At 31.2% G+C, this 20317-nt stretch overlaps 1 long non-coding RNA gene across 1 annotated transcript; it reads right to left on the reverse strand.

Moving 5' to 3' along the window:
* Positions 1–291: 291 nt before the first annotated feature.
* LOC146998478 (uncharacterized) lies at positions 292–15255 on the reverse strand. Its single transcript, XR_015039453.1, has 2 exons — positions 13325–15255; positions 292–11800 (listed from the first exon to the last, which is right to left on the reverse strand). It is a non-coding gene; the product is annotated as an uncharacterized LOC146998478 (long non-coding RNA).
* Between the last annotated feature and the right edge of the window lie 5062 nt (positions 15256–20317).

Here is a 20317-nt window from a genome sequence, read left to right on the forward strand (position 1 = left end):
GGCATAGATGGAGGAGATATAAATAATTTTTACGAAATAATGTGAAGCAGTGTTTGCATTCAAAATGTAAGATGTTATGCTTATGAAATTCTGCACTTCTCTTTGGAATTGTACGAATTTTCGCTCAGAAAAAGAATGAAATTTAGGATATATTAGTTGAAAATTTATTCATTACACTTTTAAGGAATAAAAACAATTCAGAATTTACCATATGTTACATTTGTACATACGTAAAGAAACACGGACATACGTAAAAAATATAGCAAGTGTTTGCAAATAACATTGAATAAATTTTACAATTCCTTAATGCTGTTTATTTAATTCTTTTAAATAAGAAATAAAAGCGCGAATATACGTTAACAAACTAAGCGGCAAAAATCCAGTTTACATTACTGAGAATTATAACATGTAAACAAATTACATCTAAATAACGAATTATTAAACACAATATATGATAACAATTATTAAATGCACTGTTAGACAAATTAAAATAAAACATATATTAGAAAAATAAGCAAGTGCAATCGGTATGAACGTTAAAATAACTAATAAACAAAGTTCCACAACATTGCACTTGTACACATCACTCGACAGCCATGGAGATCTCGAATAAGCTAGCGAGGGTTGCTTTTAGTCGCCAATATTTCTTCCCGCGCCAAAGGTACACCATCAAGCATGCGCAGTAAGCGAAATTCGCTTAACACTGTTCAACTCAATGTGCGGTCTGCCATTACGCGTCCCGGGTAAGCGCGTGCGTCCATAGAAGTGATAGGGCCATTAGCTGTTTGTTTCCGGAAAAAAACGTTTGCAGCAACAGTTCTGAGAAACGGCCTTCGGCGAAATAGGGTTACCATCTTCACTTGGTAAACAGGCTGAAAACCAAACAAGAATCAGTTATCGCTCAGATTGGCGAAAGTGACGTTTCCTTTCAAGTGACATTCGGTTCTTCGTGTTGTTTTGTATCGCTCACACGCTTTTCGTTTTAAACTTTATTGATAGTAATTGAAGACAATAGAAAGGTGATTGCTATCAAGTTAATCACTTTGATCTCCACTCTGGCACTTTATGTAACAGATAAACACACTTCTGGTTATAGCAATCAATTACATCAATAATAGCCAAATTCTGTATACACTAAGAATAGTTTAAAAACATGTGCTGGATAAGTCTATTTATCACACATCGCTTATGTGTATTTTCTGTTGTCTGCATTTCAATGAAAATCTGATGGCTCACTGGAAAATTTGTGACCCGGTGAAAGTATTTTCTGACTAACTTTATGGCTCAGAATTACTGTTCTGTCCATTCAAACAAACAGACAAAAAAAAAAAAAAAAAAAAAACTTCTATGACACAAATCTATATGGCTGATATTTACCTCCTCACAGCCAGCAGATACTATTCAGCAAAATGAAGATCAAATAAAGCATATGAATACATGAGCAATCAAACATGTGCGAGTTGTTTACTGTCCCATAGAACACTCGGTAATATACCTAAAACACATTAATTATAATAACTCTAGAAATTAGGTGTTCACATCATGAGTTTGTTTTATGGTTTGGTTTATTGAGATTACAGCAAAGCACACTAGGGCTATCTGCCTAAGGGAAGGGATGCCTTCGTGGAGGACTTTCTAGGGAAACTGGCTCGTATATACGTTATACATGGGGAAAACCACGAAAACGCCCATGCAGCCAGCTCGTTCGCGGGATTCAAACCTCAGACCAAACTACCAGTGTTCAGCAACTTTACCGCTCGGCCGCTGGTGGGCTCAGTTTGTTTTATGTGATTACCGCAAAGCCTCGAAAGATAACAACAGGAGGGATCCCTTTGTAGAAGATTTTTTTAAACCGGCTCGTATACCAGTTACAAATGGGGAAAACCAAGAAAACGCCCATGTAGCCAGCTCGTTTGCGACATTCTAATCTGAGACAGAACTACCAGTGTTCAACGACGCTTCTTCCACTAACAGGCCAGTGCACTTAATTGGAAAGTACAATTCATTATGTAAACAGACATGAAGGTGATAATCAGTTGTGCACTGTTTTAAGTAATCAAATGTTATAAATGCACAGCTGTTACATTTCTTATTATTTATTAGTCATGTTTTTATTACGTAGATCATACGTATGATATAATTATGAATTAACCCAATAACAAAATTTGTACACTCTTTAGAGCTCAAATACTCATCAATTATTTTTCAACTGATTATATACATACCCATAATAATTTGCAAAGAACTGATAACAATAGTTGCTGCCAATTACATAATCATTATGTGAATTAAAAGCAACTTCAAATAAACTTCTGGGCAATGTTCATTTTTGTATTCATACATACATATATATACACATCTAATAAGTCATATATTTACATACAGATAGAGAGATGCGATGGTTTAGAAGTAGTGAATATATATTTATTAGTATTAATGTAATGAATAAGATTTATATTAATGAATGTATATACAAATGTTTTTCATCATGCATAATAATAAATCCATAAATTTCCAATGTTTCAATATGTAGCATTTACAATAAAAGTATAGTTTCTAATGTATTTATAATCCAAAAAGTATTTCAATCATTACATGAAAATAATAGACACTCATTATTACATAAGTATTCTCATTATATACATAAGTATTCTCATTATATACATAAGTATTCTCATTATTACATAGTATTCTCATTATTACATAAGCTATGCTTTTCTTTTTTTATGCATCTTTTATGCTGTTTAAAATCTGTCACTGATTATGCAATTAACAATTTAAAAGATAAGTAAGTAGGAGAAAAGCCGCGCATATACAAACGGATTTTAAAAAATTATACAACTTAAATTTAAGAAATAAAATTCTATTATATAACAGTGATAATACATGATCAGCACGAGATACGACAAATTTGGCGAATTTTTGGCGACGAACAATTTGTAAACAAATCCGAACTGCAAGAACGTCGTAAAATACTGTCAACTCTGAAATTTCCAGGATTATATATTTAATGAATATATACACATTTAAAAAATGATTCAGGCAGTTGTATTACAACAAAACAGCAATAATTAAATCGGCCTCTATTTCCACCGTCCATCACTTCACAGTGAGAGCCATCGCCATATTGAAAGTTACCCGTGATTCTTCAGAAGCAGAACTTTCGTCTGATTGGTTGAACGTTCGAGGAACACGTCTCCAGCCGGAACATTTTCGGATAAATTTTAAAATGTTGCTCGTAGCCGGGACAGGTTCCTCCTAGCTAGACGAAACATTTCTCCGAAATCTGCTGCTTAAAGCCGTGCTACTAGAATCTCGTTTCTCGAAATTGTCCCGGGTAAGCGCGAGCGTCCGTAGAATTGATAGGGCCATTAGCTCTGTTATTTCTGATGAAAGAAAACTTGGTATTTGGTAAAAAATTTATTCACTTGTAGAACAATAATCACTTTTAGCCTACAGAGAAAAGATTTAAAGAACTACTCTGATTTTTCAATTCAGAATTTAATAGCTAGTACCAAGTACTTTAGGACTCTGAATATTTGGAGTTCAAAGTACTTGTTCCGTAATTAGTTCAATGCAAAGTAAATAAATATTTTCTACATGCACTAATCGAAACGTTAATTATGAAACAGAATATGCTCTTATTTAAGAATAATTTTGTTTAAAATATATGCATACTGCTCTACTTAGTGCTGAAAATTTCAAATGAAGCAACACAAAGCGAGTTATGTGTTTCTGCAAGAAAAGAAAAAGAGCTTTCTGGCAACATGGTGGTTAAAAAGAAGATTTTTCTCTAAAAAACTGGCTAAAAATACCTGATTATTGATTACTATTGCATAAATGTTCACATAGAATTAATTAAAATTTACAGTAAAATATTTGAAGAATATTTATTGTTAAAATATCCACATAAAATTATTGCCCCTCCCCTCCCCCGAAAAAAAAAGAAAGAAAGAAAAGAGAAGAAAAACTTACACTTAAATGATGCAGTGTGATAAAATCTATTATAAAGATTTTAAATATGCATGCATATGCATAGCAGCATTAGAAACCTGTTAAACATTTGTATATCTTCTTTTGTAATAAAAAATTACGATCATAAAAATTGCAATTTGATCCTGCAATATCCAAATTAACAGCTAATATGAGTTTAAATTTAAGGCATTCTGTGTCATTTAAATTATACATGGCCATCAAAATTTTTATTTAATTGACATACGGTGCATTTAAATGATGTGTATAACAATAAAAACCTTTTTATTAATAGGAAAATTTACAATTTTTATATTTATATGAAGCTAATGATCGTTATAACATCATTTCGCATCCTTAGAAAATGTCTGAGTATTAACGGTATATGAAACGTAAATAAAATAATTTAATTGAAAATGAAATTAAAAATAAAAATTGTACAATGTCATAGAAATAATGTTTAAAAAATATTATTCATTTGTTCTATATTGCACGCTAGACGTAATTACGTCAAAAAACGTTGAATGTGATTTTAAGAATGATGATGTGCGTTCTACTTCAATTAGCATTATTTCGATATTTTGAAACTGTAAGGTATCATACTCGTATATTGGAAAAATGCTGGCTGAATTACAATCTTATTTATTACGTGATCTTTGGATACCTTGCAGATTGCCGTGTACAGTTATATATGATGATGGAAAACATAAAAGGTAAAACAAAATCGGACACATGCATAAATTTTTCAGGAAAAAACAGAAATTCGTTATATATTGTTATGCTCAGAGCGTGAATGAATTGCACTGTTTATTTATTCGTAAAAGGCAGAGATTTTTTAATTTTATTTTTGGCATCGATGTAGCGCGAAAAACTCTGATAGTCATGTACACTGCTCAAAAAAAAAAAAAAAAACTGAAATGTTTCAGATTTTAAATTACGTCCAAAGGGGCGTTTTTTAACATTTTGCGTGTTACCTTTATTTATTAAATATCATGTTCCTCGCACTTAAACCATAAGATCCAGTGCAACAGCAATATCGCAAAATAGTTTTAAAACGAGCATATCTTTAGAATTTCCGATACAGAGACTCACGCGCTGGAGATAAAAATGTTTTTTCTGCACAACGTTCCCATTGTTCGCTTTGAAATCCTTGAGTTTGTTAATCAAAAATTCGTCAAAGTTTTAAAAAATAGGAAATTGATCATAAAACAAATTTCAAATTTCAAATTTGGTCTTCCACATGCTCATATTCGTTGGAGGATTACGTTATTCAAAATTCGATGACTCTATGTACCGTTGTTTTATCACAATACGAGAAATATACATACATTTATGCATATTTTTCATTATTTAATTTCTTCAAATATAATGCAGGACTCTAACATTTTGTGGCAACAGTTTGAAAAGTGAACCGACATTTATGAGCCCGACGCAAAATGCCAAAACGAAACTAATAGTCCTTCGGGATTCAAATCCCTTTGGAATAAAAAAAAGGGACAGTCCTATATCTCCCGATCTACTGGGCCGATTGACAAAATTCAAATTGCGTTCTTCATGTCTCAAAAGCGCGACTTATGATATATATTAGATTTATATATATATAGCACTATTCTAACAAAGTATTATGACACAAAATCGGACTTTTTTGAAATAACACACCAATTTTTTTTTACATATTTCGATTCTACGACTCAAATTACGCCTAAATATGAAATTTTGTAAAATTTGGAGCGAAATTTACGGAGAAATTCACAAATTTATGTTGGCACTTTTTTGTCAGTTTGCGCCAAGAATGCTTCACTTGGCGAACTTCTTAATATATGGCAACCTAGTTTCCTTTCCCGTGAGAGGAAAAAAAGTCACCATCGTTCCTTTTTTCCAAATAATATTCTTTATATTATATTTTTAATTGTAACTTATTATTTTAAGTAATTTTTTCTTTTTCAAATATCATTTTAATTGTTTAAGTTGCACGTTTTTTTTTTTTTTTCGAATATTCGAATAACTGTTTTAAAAATTTCTATTTACCTATTCGAACTGCGTAAATAAAGGTGCAGCGTTTATTTTTTTTTCAAATAGTTTTCTTTATATATATTTTTCATCATAGTTATTATTTTAGGTAATTTTTAAATTTTTATACTTTTATTTTAATTGTTTGTGTTGCATTGTCTCTTCAGATAATTGTTTTAAAATTTTCTATTTATTCCTTCGAACTAAGCATTTTAAATATATTTATTAATATAAATTTTCCAGAATTTGATTTTATTTATTTGAATTGCGTTTCTTTCGGAGGAATACTTTGTAACCCAGACTACGATGCGTTTGAAAACTGCATACTATATTAAAAGAGAAAATACAGTAAAGCACAGTTTTACACGCCTTTCAATGTTCCGTTCAGAAAAGATATATATAAATAAGAGAGATGTATAACCGACATTTTAACTTAGGATGACTTACATACACTGCTTTAAACAGTTTTATCATTGTGCCCATTGCTTTACACAATTTTATCCTACATTTGGTTTCTTAAAATGTTATTCATATTTTAGTCAAATTATTTATTTTTGAAATCGCAAGAATCAAATATCATAACATTGAAAAGTTTTAAATTAAAAAAAAAATACAAATACTAAATTTTACGAAAAAATTTATTTTTCTTCTCTTTTTCTTTAAGCATTCTGAAAGTATATTAAAAAGTATCCAACTTTTCGAAACATTTTGGTATTTCTGACAATCATTTTAAATAAATTTATCGCCTTCCATTTCATAAAGGCCCACAAACGGCCAAGCGGTAAAGACGCTGATCACTGGTAGTTCGGTCCGAGGTTCGAATCCCGCAAACGGGCTGGTTGCATGGGTGTTTTCGTGGTTTTCCCGATGTGTAACGTGTATACGAGCCAGTTTCCCTTCGAAAGTCCTCCACGAAGGCATCCCTCCCTTTAGGCAGATAACCCTCGTGTGCTTTGCTATAATTAAATAATCCAATCCAATCCTTAATTAAATATAATTGATATGTAACTTCTACTAGAACTGACGTTAATAATTGAAGTGCAAATAAATAATATCGTGTGCAATCTTGATTAATATAAAATTAAAAATATTTGCACAGAAAAATATTTGCATTCAGACAGAAAGTTTTTTGCAATATTTGCAATTACTTTATAAGAAGGATATATAAATAACCGTAATAATTACTTATTATATTACTGATGATTAGGAGTCAGTTCTTGACAATTACATTCTAAATTAGAATTTTAAGAATTATTAGAATTTTAAATTAGAATAATGAAAATACGCTACGCACAAAAATACATTTTAGGATAAAAAATGAGTTGATTTTTTATGTTTTAAAACTTCTTGAATTCATTTAATAAACATCGTATCCTCGTTGTTAATTGAATTCAGAATGTTGGGTGTCGTTTATATAATTATTCTTACTTGTCCACGGAATCTGCTGACTTATCCATCGATTAAGTAGCTGCAGATCATTTCTACATAACCATTGAACTTCCATTAATTCAGTCTCTAGAGGGTTGTATATTTATATCATAATTTGACTTTTATAAAAATGATTATTCTAAATCTTATGTTTCTATAAAAATATACTGTGCTTTAAAAATATGAATGATAGTACCAGCCGCTCTTTCAGCCACTTCAAAAGCATCAGTTTGTTTAGAAATAAATTGTGCAGTTAATGTCATAAAATTCAAATAAACATCAAACGAAAATTCTCAGTTTTAGACAATTCGATTTAAACAAAGTAAAGTAGCAGACGATAAAACGCCGAAGGTAAAAATTTACTCTTACAAAAATTTACTTTTATTTAAAAAAAAATAATAATAAAATAAATAAAAAAAAAATAGAGAGAAATTAAAAAAAATATTAAAAAATTTATTTAAAAAAATAGCTTTTCATATAGTATTAATAAATATTTATTACGCATCATTGAGGGAAAAAATGTCATATAATTATTTCTCCGTAAAGTGATCCAGCTTGCGAGGACCACCAAAATTACTTAAACCGACCCTAATGATACGATATGTTTTACCTAATTGTGGAGAACAGCTTTTCTGCTGTTTATATTATAAGATTTTTTCGCTTTTCTTTCCGCATACTACTGAAGTGTAACTGCAAGCACACTAATACGTATTCGGAGGATTAGGAATTCGAATCCTGGCGAGAGCACTGCGGATTTCTTCAGTTTCGTGAGTTCTAAAAACCTTTAAGCTTTACAAGGGGCGCCCGAAATAAAAGGTGGTGGACAACAATTCGTCACTACCAGGAATTGGCGACTGAGCCACCTAATACCTAGTCACCCTTAAAAGGGGGAGTATATAAGACTTCTTTTCCTCACGTGTTTCATGTTTCCTGGATCGATTTAACCTAATGATGCTACAATACCGTAACTGATCCTGCTTTTCTGTTACTTATAATAATTGACTCAAATAGTAACCAATGACACAAATAACAGGATTATGTTCAGAAAATGTAAAGCAGGCGTTATTCACAGTGGTGTCAGTAACGTTTTACAAGAACGCTCTGAATTATGCCTATCTGTTGCACCTTTTATCCATATAATCGCACGTCAGTTACCGGTATTGGTAACAGTTTCCATTACATGTAAAGAAGATATAAAAGTGTCCCCCAGACGGTATAATGGTTAGGGGAGCCTACTACGATACCGAAGGGCCCGGGCACGGATCCCAGAGAAGACATGAATGTTTGTAAATGTATAGCGTCGGTGTGGCATGGCGGCACTCTAAATATGCGGCGAGCCGAAAGTCATCTCGTGTGGATTGGTGGAAGGGGAGAGGGGTGGGATATCTCCGGGATGCTCTCCCTCAAAGTTAAGCGTGGAAAATAGAAGTCCAACCTCTCTTCGGAATAAGCTCTGGCAACCATTGTTCCATGTAATATGGACAAGACAACAACAAAAAGTATAAAAGTTTATGTAGTAGTGCACCTTAAAACGTGTCACATGGACAGTGTATATGTTCATGAAGTGTATCTTTTTTATATGTTTATGTACGATCTTCATAAATGTTTCTTAAGAATAATTTAACATAGTATATTAATCAAATACGTATGTGCATTTATGGATCCTTTGAAATACTAATGGTACTTTAAATTTCATTATGATGTAATAAATAAAGATGTATGCTTTTTAATATTTGACCATGCATTTAAAAAAAGCTGGAAAAACATGATGCTTTCTCATGAAGCATTCAGATGCAGAATCCAAAAACACACAGAAACATGCCCAATAAATAAATAAATTCAATTAAACTCGGAAAAGGGCACTCTAATATTTCTGTGTTAATGGATTTAAATTTCCTACTATCTTCCAATCATGAAGATCAGCTTAATTTCCAGATATATTGGACAAATTTCAAAATATTCGAATATACTTTTTAACCAACTTTTGTTTACTAGCAGATATAAAGTATTTCATCATAGTCGCTCTATGGTACTTTGATTTTTCTATGATAATTTTTATAAAATTATAAAAACATTTGTTGATGTCGACGAGAATACGAAAATATGTTGGTTTTCTGCCGCCATTATCTGATTAAATTTTGAAATTAAAGTAAGTTTTGCAATGTATGGAACTTATATCACTTGCAAGGAAGGCTGCTAGTTAAATTCTTTATTTATTGAAAAGTTTTAAAATTAACACCTCCGTTTTTGATTAACTATTAAACTATTACCGTATAAAATCACTATCAAAAGCAAGTCTCTGCAGTGAATGTGTTGTAAAATGTAAAGTGTCTAGGAAAATATTTTTTATTTTAGGTCGAGGGATTAATCAAAGCAAAATATGTTTTGTACATTTACTTTTTTATCATCTCACTTGACTTATGGATCTGCACATAGTAGACTTTAGGCTGGAGCTCTTTCCGCGTCTCCATGTGTGGGCCCACAGCACTATTTCTCTCAAGGACGAAATCGCATTTTTTCCCTCAAAGTATCCCCTGCGGTCCAAAAAAAAAAAACGTATGTAACCAATCAAATCCTGAAATTACTGACGTGCGGCTGACTCTGACCTCAGTCATTCTTAAAGAAGAACGATTCGAAAGACCAGGGTGCATATAAGCAAAATGTACACTGCTAGGACAACGGCTTGAATTTGGCCAATGACAGCCCAGATGAGGGTCACCATTAACTCCGCCCACATGAGTGATGTCACATTTCTGACGTTTGTTGACATTCCGCTCTTCGGAGTTATGCAGTGCGTTCTTTGAATGTACATTTAGTTTTTCGTAATGAAAGTGTTTATATATATGCGTTTATATATGTCTATAACGATTTAATGTTTGTTTCGGAATATTAAGGATTACTCTACTGTTCCAATAGAAAATTAGATCTAGTCGCATCGAAGTTATTGATGGCTGGAAGATGCATGTAAAAGTGTGATTTACAAATTATTCTGCATATTGATAATCAGAAACTTTTAAGTGATAATGACTTAAATCATCTAATATATAAAATGCATGAATTAAACCAAGGGAAGTTAATGTTAAGTTAGTGAAAGCAAGTGCTAATTTCTGTCAGTAATTAATGCAGTAAATATTTTGAATCAAAATGCCACCTGTTACCATTGCAATGAATTAACATAGTGTGTGTCAAGACATCCTTAAAATACATTTCATATATATATATACCTATCTGAATATTTACAGCATTATTAACTGTGATTTGATTTCTTTACTGGATTCAATATGCTTAGAAATAAACTTCATTTTACTATTAGAACGTAAAGAGTATAAAGATGAAAAAGTGGGTTCACTCTAATGAAGATATTGACGTATAATTTAGCTGTGAAACTACTGAAGTTAAATGAAGAACACATTATTTAATAGGAAATGAATATATTTAAGATATGCTACCAGCTCTGATATTTCAAGACTATTGTATATGCTTATCTACGAAGATTAAATCACTATTAACTGACGGGGTTATGGTTCTGGTAAAGCATATATCATATTTGGAATTTTCATTGCTCAGTATTCATTCTTAGAAAGGAAGTTCATTGTTTTGCTGAAATGCAAAGGAAATAATACTGAATAACTGTAAGTGCTTAGTATAACAGACCTACTGAAATCTAAACTGCAAATGCTAAATGATGCTGAACATAGCAAGAATTGAATTTAGTAAGATATGTTACCAGTTATGATATTTCAAGACTATCGAAAATGCTTAACAATGAGGTGTAATGCTGAATCACACCTGTTCTAAGGTGTAATGCTGAATTGAATCCAATAAGTATACTTTTATTTCCAGGAAAAACACATTCAAGCAATTCAAATTAATCAAATGAAATTCAATAAAATCACTATTAACTGACATATTATAGTTCTGGTAAACCATATAGTATCATATCTGGGATTTTCATTGTTCAGTATGCATTCGTAGAAAAGAAGTTCATTGTTTTGCTGAAATGTAAAGAAAATAATACTGAATAACTGTAAGTGCTTAGTATAACAGACCTACTGAAATCTAAACTGCAAATGCTAAATGATGCTGAACATAGCAAGAATTGAATTTAGTAAGATATGTTACCAGTTATGATATTTCAAGACTATCGAAAATGCTTAACAATGAGGTGTAATGCTGAATCACACCTGTTCTAAGGTGTAATGCTGAATTGAATCCAATAAGTATACTTTTATTTCCAGGAAAAACACATTCAAGCAATTCAAATTAATCAAATGAAATTCAATAAAATCACTATTAACTGACATATTATAGTTCTGGTAAACCATATAGTATCATATCTGGGATTTTCATTGTTCAGTATGCATTCGTAGAAAAGAAGTTCATTGTTTTGCTGAAATGTAAAGAAAATAATACTGAATAACTGTAAGTGCTTAGTGTAATAGATGTACAAAATCTAATTTATCTATAAAACTGCAAATGCTAAATAATGCTGAACATAATTTAGTAAGATATGTTACCAGTTATGATATTTCAAGACTATCGAAAATGCCCAACAATTAGATATCATTACCTGTTCTAAGGTGTAACCCTGAATTGAATCCAATAAGTATACTTTTATTTCCAGGAAACATACCTTAAAGTGAATTGCTTGAATGTGTGCTTATAGTTCTTTACTATAAACACACAATTCAAGCAAATCAAAGTAATCAAATTGAATTTGATAAAATGACTATTAACAGACATTATAGTTCTGGAAAAGCATATATCATATTTGGAATTTTCATTGTTCAGTATGCATTCTTAAAAAGGAAGTTCGTTGTTTTGCTGAAATGTAAAGAAAATAATACTGAATAACTAAGTGCTTAGTGTAATAGACCTACTGAAATCTAATTCAGCTATAAAACTGCAAATGCTAAATGATGCTGAACATAATTTAGCAAGAACTGAATTTAGTAAGATATGTTTCCAGTTATATTTCAAGACTATCGAAAATGCCTAAAAATGAGGTATCATTATCAATTAGGTAAAAATGAGGTATCATCATTAATGAGGTTATCGAAAATGCCTGAAAATGAGGTACAAGGTGTAATGCTGAATTCAATCCAATAAGTATACTTTTATTTCCAGGAAACATACCTTCAAATGAGTTGCTTGAATGTGTGTTTATAGTTTTTTACATCTAGTTAAATACTGTAAAACTTAAATAAGCCAAAACTGAATGCATTAAAAAAATTAGCTTAAAGAACATTTCAAGTTTTTTATTTTGACATATTAAAGACCAGGTACCTGGAGTTCCACTGATGATTGGACTCGATAAAATATGTCTTGTACCGACAATTTTTTTTTTTTTTTTTTTTTTTTTTTTAGAAAAAGTATTCAATATTGATTTTCTTACATTAGTATGTATTTTTGACTGTGAAGTTTGTGCATTTAAATATTATATTTTCATTTATTTCCAAATTCATTAAAAGTATCTTTTTACAATTTACTGCCTGATTTTATGCATTATTTGTATAAGTAATAAATAATTATTGTAAATATGCTATGTAACTTTGATCTTTGTATTGAAACAACTTATTTATATATATATAAGATATGTATGAGTCAGGAATCAACTTGTGGCAATTGAAATTGAATTGTTAGTAAGAAATTAATGATAATAAGATGCATTGCTGATGTATCTCCTAAGATCAGGGGTGTTTGTGGGACCCCAAAAAATCCCCTGAAACTTTTACGGACTTACTACCGACATTTTTGAGTTTCGAGAAGGAAGGGAGAGAAATGAAAAATTACAATTATGAAGTATTGAATGACCTAATTATAAAAGTTCAATGAATTACATTTTTGCAAAATTAATAACCATAAATTTTCAAACATATAAACTACTACATTTTATGTAAATATTTTAAATTACCTGAATTAATTCTTTAAAAAAATTATCTAATTTCTGCTGCTTTTTTTTTTATTTTCTGATGTTTGTGGGCTTGTCTTTCTTTTGTGGTGAACTTCATAATTGCAGGAAGGTTGACTTTTATTTTCCTCATTTACAGTTGAAGAAATTTCCTCGAGAACTGCACATGCAGAGGTAGAAGCAGTTTGTTTTTCTGCTAATGTAGAAGGTTTTTCAGAGACTTTTATAGGTGACTCATCTGAAATACATGTTTTTAAGTCCTCTTGGTATGTTTTCCAACTTCTGTTCATATTCAGTTAGAGATCTTTGTGAATTGGATCAGTCATTGGATTTTTTGAGCCATATTTTTCACATGAGGTTTCTTTAGAAGCCATTAAATCATATTTAATAGTCTGCACTGCATCTAGGGAATCAATCTTAAGAGAGGTTCTATAGTCAGTGACAAGTGTATCCATTAAGTTGAATGCACTTTCCACTAATGGGCCATGGAAGCAGCTAAGGCAGGCTTTGACCAATTTAGCCAATGTAGGATACTTATAATCATTTGTGAAATCATCTTTTAAATTAAAAACTTTAGATCAATATTTATCAATTGTACACTTCACTTGATTTCCACTTTCATCAGATGTGTAGAGCATTTCTTTGGTGATATCAATATCACTCTGGTTTCTCACTCTGGTTTTTTGTTTCAAATAATTAAATATATGTGTTGAACTCTGGTAATACTGCTGAATATAATGCCATATGCAATAAAGTTTTGTTTTGCATAACAAATAACCCATTTAGTATTCTTCTTTTCCGAGCTAAAGCATCCTTTGTGAGTTGTTGGGAATGCAAGCAAGAATACACCCCTTCAACAATTTTTTTCTGAGCTGCAGAAATATTTCTTTTATTGTATACAGTTTCAACATAAGAAAAATAATCCCCTTTATTAGTTTTATCCAAGTAGTGAAAACAAAATGCAATAAAAGCATCCCACAGATCTTTGATTCTTTCTAAAACACATAAAATGTACACCCACCTATGGTCTGGTCTCTTCAAGGGCTTAAGTTTTTTAATAGCAAGGGATTCACAGATTTTGAAAAAATTTTCTCTTTTACTGCAGCTTTTCATATCAAAATAGATGTCATCAAACAAATCTTCTAAGTATCTATCAAAACATGAAGCAAATTTTTTTTTCACCATCAATATCTAATAAGTGGGGTGCTTTGTTTGATAATAGTCTGGTTTCAACACCCTTTTTTTTTTCCACGCATAGTGTTACATGAGTCCATTAATACACTAATTAAGTTTGCCCATGGAATATTATTATCTTCAATAGTATGCTTCAACTGCTTTAAAAACAGCTTCTGAATTGCAAGATTCCATCTTTAGAGATGCAAAATGATGAACTACAACTTCATTTTGATTGTTGTCATAAAACTGCACCAATATTGCCAGTTTACTTTCTTAAGCATTGCTAGTACTTTCATCCAAATTTAGAGAAAATGGAGTCTCCTTTAAAGTTTTAATGATATTTTCCTTAATAGTTTTTGCGAGCCCATATTTCATCTTCTAACATGCAGTAGTCCTGGACATTTCCAACGAGTTTAGTGCCGTCTGATTGCGGCTCAACTGTTTGCAGAGTTCAATTAAATTGGGAGCTACATTGAAAGAAAGAGAATTCTCGGCGATAAACGAAGTTATTAATACCTCTTGGCGTGCTTTTCTTGTCACTATATACAATGACCGAGCATCGGTCTCCAGTAAGTCATCAGTATTTTTTGAATTAGCATAATTACGTAAAGTCGTTGAATGTCTAATGCACTTTGAATATTTTATGTGCGTTACAGTTTTAAAATGATTTGTGAAAGCCTTGAATCCTTCCCCACCATACTTCAGCAGTGAGTTACAAAAAACACAATATGCTTGTCCAGCAACATTTATTTTCTTGCACCATGTGCCGATCAAGGAGGTTAGAATAGAAGGAGGAAAGGTTCAACTCAAACGGTGAAGCTTGGCGGCCATCTTCCTGTTATCACCGTGACTTGTGCAAGGAAGTCTGTCATTGCAACATTTTTTTCTTTTCTTTTTGAAACATGTCAGCTTGTATTGCATATGGATGCACATTTAGATTCTCTAAAAAAATTCCGGGCATTATTTTTCACACGTAAGTATTAATTTTCTTTTTTTATGTAATATGACAACTATGTCAAAAAATATCACAATGTCATGTGGTTTTCTTTGCAGATGTGAAAAAAAAGGACTTAAAATAGGTTATTTAATATAACTATAATCAAAATATATTAAATACATTTAAATGTTTCTGTTTATAGCTGGTATCTTCGTTCCTTAAGATACAATGCTATATGGTAGGATTTAAATTTTATAATTTGAACATTTTAGTTAATTCGTTTTATAACTTTCATGAAAAGTAAGAAATCAATTGTTACTATTTTTATTAATTGTAAAGGTGTTAAATAAAGCAATGCTTTTCTTTATATATTAATTATTATTCATTTTTTTAAGTTAAGATAAACTGTTCTGTTGTTAAAAATTTTTTGCATAAACTTACAAATTTCTGAGCTATACTGCTCAGAAATTTGTAAGTTTATGCAAAAAATTAAGTAAAATTTTTAATATATATAATTAAAATATATAATTAAAATTTAATTATATAATTAAAAAAAGTAAAATGTGATAAAATTAAGTAAAATATTTACACAATTGAACATGTGGAAAGAAACTTATATTTCCAAACTTATATCCAAAAACTTATATTTCTGTGTATTTCTGTAATTCAACTTAATTAAAGGCAGTTTCGAGATTAATAAATATGAAATGCGCATAAACTGAAATCAATGAATTCACACAAATCTGTTTTATTTTATTAAAATTTTTTTTCTAACCTAAGCAAATCCGTGAAATATGCAGAAATATCATTTTTTAAAGGCTTTAATGTTATGTGCATGCATTTAGATTTCGAACTATTTCTTAATAATTTGCTGTACATAGTAAATTATGGATATGATCTTTTATTACTTTAAAACAAAAATTCAACAATAGCGAGGGATTTCATTATAAATTTAACATATTTTTACTGGAAAATAAATGCACGGAACAGATTAGAAACACGTACATGTCACTGCCGTAATGCAATGTTTTGAAGTCACAAACACGGACGCCGCTTGTTCGGCGAAGTTTCATTCCCCCGATTGTGGAGGAAACCGCGAACCCTCCCTCCTTCTATTCTAACCTCCTTGGTGCCGATGGTATCCACATTACCATCTCTCCGTTCAATCCAATTCCACCTAAATGCATTCCGGACACCTTCTTCTAATTGTATAATATCACTATTTATATCGAGAAATTCCATAGTGAAATTCTCTTGCGTATATAAATAAAAAAAATATTTCAATAAACGAAACGAAAAATTTACACGTGCATCAATAAATGAAACGAAAATTTTACACAGCAGAGAAAAAAAAGTTGAGAAGCGATCAATGACAAATAGCTAATGCGGCGAAAAATCCCCTTTCTCTACTTATTGGCGCCACGCCAGGAGAGGTAAGACCTTTGAGCCCAGAGTCACGTGATCGCACATTTGGTCGAACGAAGTCTCTCCCTTATTTTTCTGCCGCGCCTACTTGCCGAAAAGAATCCAGAAGAGAATGTCCGAGAACCGGGGGAATGAATCATAACTCGCAATAAGGAAAGAACAGAAAGAAGTTTTTCCCCCTTTTCACGCATTATCACTGCCTTTGGAGAAAGAAAGGAAAAGTTTTCACCACACGCACTGACCTTACGTTTTCTGCTTTCAAAGCAAGCAAAATTACCCACATCAAAATAAATAATTCATTATTATTCCTACTTCCTTTTGAACGACGATCCCCGGAATGATCGAAGTTCAAAATCCCCGGAATTCCGGGGTTTCTCCGGAGCACAAACACCCCTGTAAGATGTATTTTTGGTGACAGTATATAAAATTAATCAAAACACTATAAGATTAAACTGTAAGGTTAATAGGTGCTATTCTATTTTTGGGACCAGATTGAGAAATGTATGTATGTATTCATGTACATGCGTGTATATACACACGTGCATAGGCTCATCAATGGCAGAGAGTGTTAAAATCTTTAAACACTGAGTTCGAATTCAGGAGAATTGCCTGGCTTCGTGGACATTTTCTTTTTTCCCCCATTTGTAATGTGTATACCAGCCAGTTTCCTTTAGAAAGACCTCCACAAAGGCATCCCTTCCCAGAGGCAGATAGCCCTGGTGTGCTTTGCCATACTAAACTAAAATGAAACCAAAACCACTCGTGGCTACATACATTACATCTCTGAATCCTGTCCCGATAACAGAAGAGTACTACAGCCAAAAGTCGTTCGGACTCGTCGGGACTTTGGCGATTCCGGATAATCGATTTTTCCGGATTATAGATCATCAGTTAAATCTGGTAAGATGGCATGCAGAAATTACAAAATTAAAAATATGAAACCGTAATTTATGAAATAAAGAACAATTATGATCTAAAAGAAGTTGCTTCGTTTCATGTGATAATACTTTCTCTTTAATTCTATTAAACAGACATAATTTCTTGTTTAGCTACAAAGTTCCGCTGTTCAAGTCCTATAACTGCTGTGTCGAGAATACCGACTAATTTGTCAACGAAATTTTTTCGTTTTCAATAACCTCTGTGTCTCTTTCTGTGCTATCGGAAGCGAATTATAATGACGAGGAACTTGTTTTAAATTATATCAAAGACGGAGTACATCGAGATGAAATACTACATTTAGTAAGGAATTATAAGCCAAATAAAATAAAAACATCTGCCCTGAAGATAAGGATAGTGCTGACAGATCAACTTCCAATTCATTGCGCGGCGCGCCGTTCCCCCAACCGAGCAGCGTGAAATTGATAAACAGATTTCGGATTTCGAAACATACTTTCGCTTTAGATCCTTTACATATTAGCAAATATATATCGGAAATTCTATTTGATATAATCGAAAGTTCAAGCTTAATTTTATAAAATTGTTCTAACAGTCTGCAAAAAATAATAAGCCGGATCCAATTCGAAGATTAAGGAACAACGCAATCTGCAACATTAACTGAATTAGATAATTTTAGCGTAGCTTATACCGTCCGTTATACATTAAACGCGCATGCGTAAACGTTTTATGCGCATACGCACACGCACATTCGCAGCTGTAAAGGTCTTACGAGCACACCTAAACGCCTATGCGCATGCGTCAACGCGACGCAAGCGCAGAAAGTTTGTAGCTTTGAGGTCCGGATTATAGATCATTCCGGATTATGGGTGTCCGAATTAACGACTTTTGACTGTAGTTAAAATTGGGCTTCTAAAGATATGTGAAAAGAGTTTTGAACTAAAATCCAGACTATATTTCATTATCTTGTAATAAATACATTGGACTTAAGATCACACTGTAACTATTTAATATGAGTTCCACTAAGCTGTTAATAAGACTTTATATTTACATTAAGTATTAAAATCAATATCAGAATGTTGTGAATAAGTATTATTGTTCGCATGTGCTTCACAATCAGAAGTCTATTCTATTATCCATAATTTAATATCCATTCTTAACAAATAAGAACAATATGATACTAATTATCACATTTATTCATTTATAAGTTCTATGAATTGCAATAATTTCTTTTTCCAATATCTTCTTTTACAAAATACTTTCAGCCTATAATTCATTTTTTAAATGTTAATTTCTCTTCATCATAAGTAAAATATATGCACACATTATTGATGAAAAATTGAAGATGAAAAATTATTTAATTAAAATGTTCAAAGTATATGTTACAGAAAACAAACATATTGACATCTATAATGCATTTATTAAAACTTATTTATTTATTATAGTGAAATACTCAGATTCCCATATTAATAGATAGAGTTTGAAAAGCAGAGGTCTAAGATATCATGTATTATTTATTTACATAAGAATGGTAGGGTACGAACTGCGCCAAATTTGATCGAAAATCCCCGTCCCCCTCTTTTTTAATCCACGAACTGCGCGACGTTTCCTGTCCCCCATTTCTTCCCAAGAAGATTGGGTGCTACAAAAAGTCGTTTATCGCCATTAATGGGACATTCTATTGAGACTGCAAGCTTTTATTTTCGTTTATCAATATTGTAAAAATTGTGCATGTAAAACAAATATTAATTTAAAGTCTGGCGTGTGCTAAAAAATAAATTTCTTTTACACTCATTTTAAAGTTTTATGATGCTTAAAAGAATGATAAGCCAGATCTTTTTTATTCTCTGTAAGAATTAAAAACTTTCCAAATTGTAGATTTTAGTCGCTAATATATATATTAGTTTTGAATAGTAAAATTGATAGATTAATGACATACACAAAACTGATACATAATCAGCGTATCAAATATCGGATTTGTAGCTCACCTTAAATAAGTTTCTTGTCTAGATAAATATTAACAAATCTTCTTAGATAGCAGAATGGTTTTAACTTTCAAATTTACCATTTTAGGTACACAGTTCTAATTTAATTATAAAAATTATCTTTATTAAATATAAAAATTGGACTTCTTAAGTCGTTCTAAATTCACACTAATATTATTGCAATATATTCCCGTATTAAGCTTTCCATTTTTAATCATTGAAGTTATTTTAAGGTTATTTAACTTTGTTACAAATTCCATATTTTACTACTAGAAACGTTTAAATATTTATTCTGTTTTCCACCTGATGTACTTTGGCATGCATTTAATTTCTAATACACATTTAATTAATAAATTGATAATTATGAGCGTCATCAGAATTTTTATAATTAACAAAAAAAAAAATCAAACTCCCTTATATTCATATCCTGGGATTTTCAGTCTCCCTTTTAATCCATTCCTTTTTCACATATTGTTGCACTGTACTCAAGTTTTCATGTATGTAAAATTTATATAATTTGTATTGTATTTATGCCAATTTATAATTAAATGATAATTTTTACAAATTCTTGCTTCATAA

The sequence above is a fragment of the Stegodyphus dumicola genome, chromosome 2 (genome assembly GCF_044657685.1).
Source record: "Stegodyphus dumicola isolate Sdum_Otavi_A_Nest chromosome 2, ASM4465768v1".
NCBI classification, from domain to species: domain Eukaryota; kingdom Metazoa; phylum Arthropoda; class Arachnida; order Araneae; family Eresidae; genus Stegodyphus; species Stegodyphus dumicola.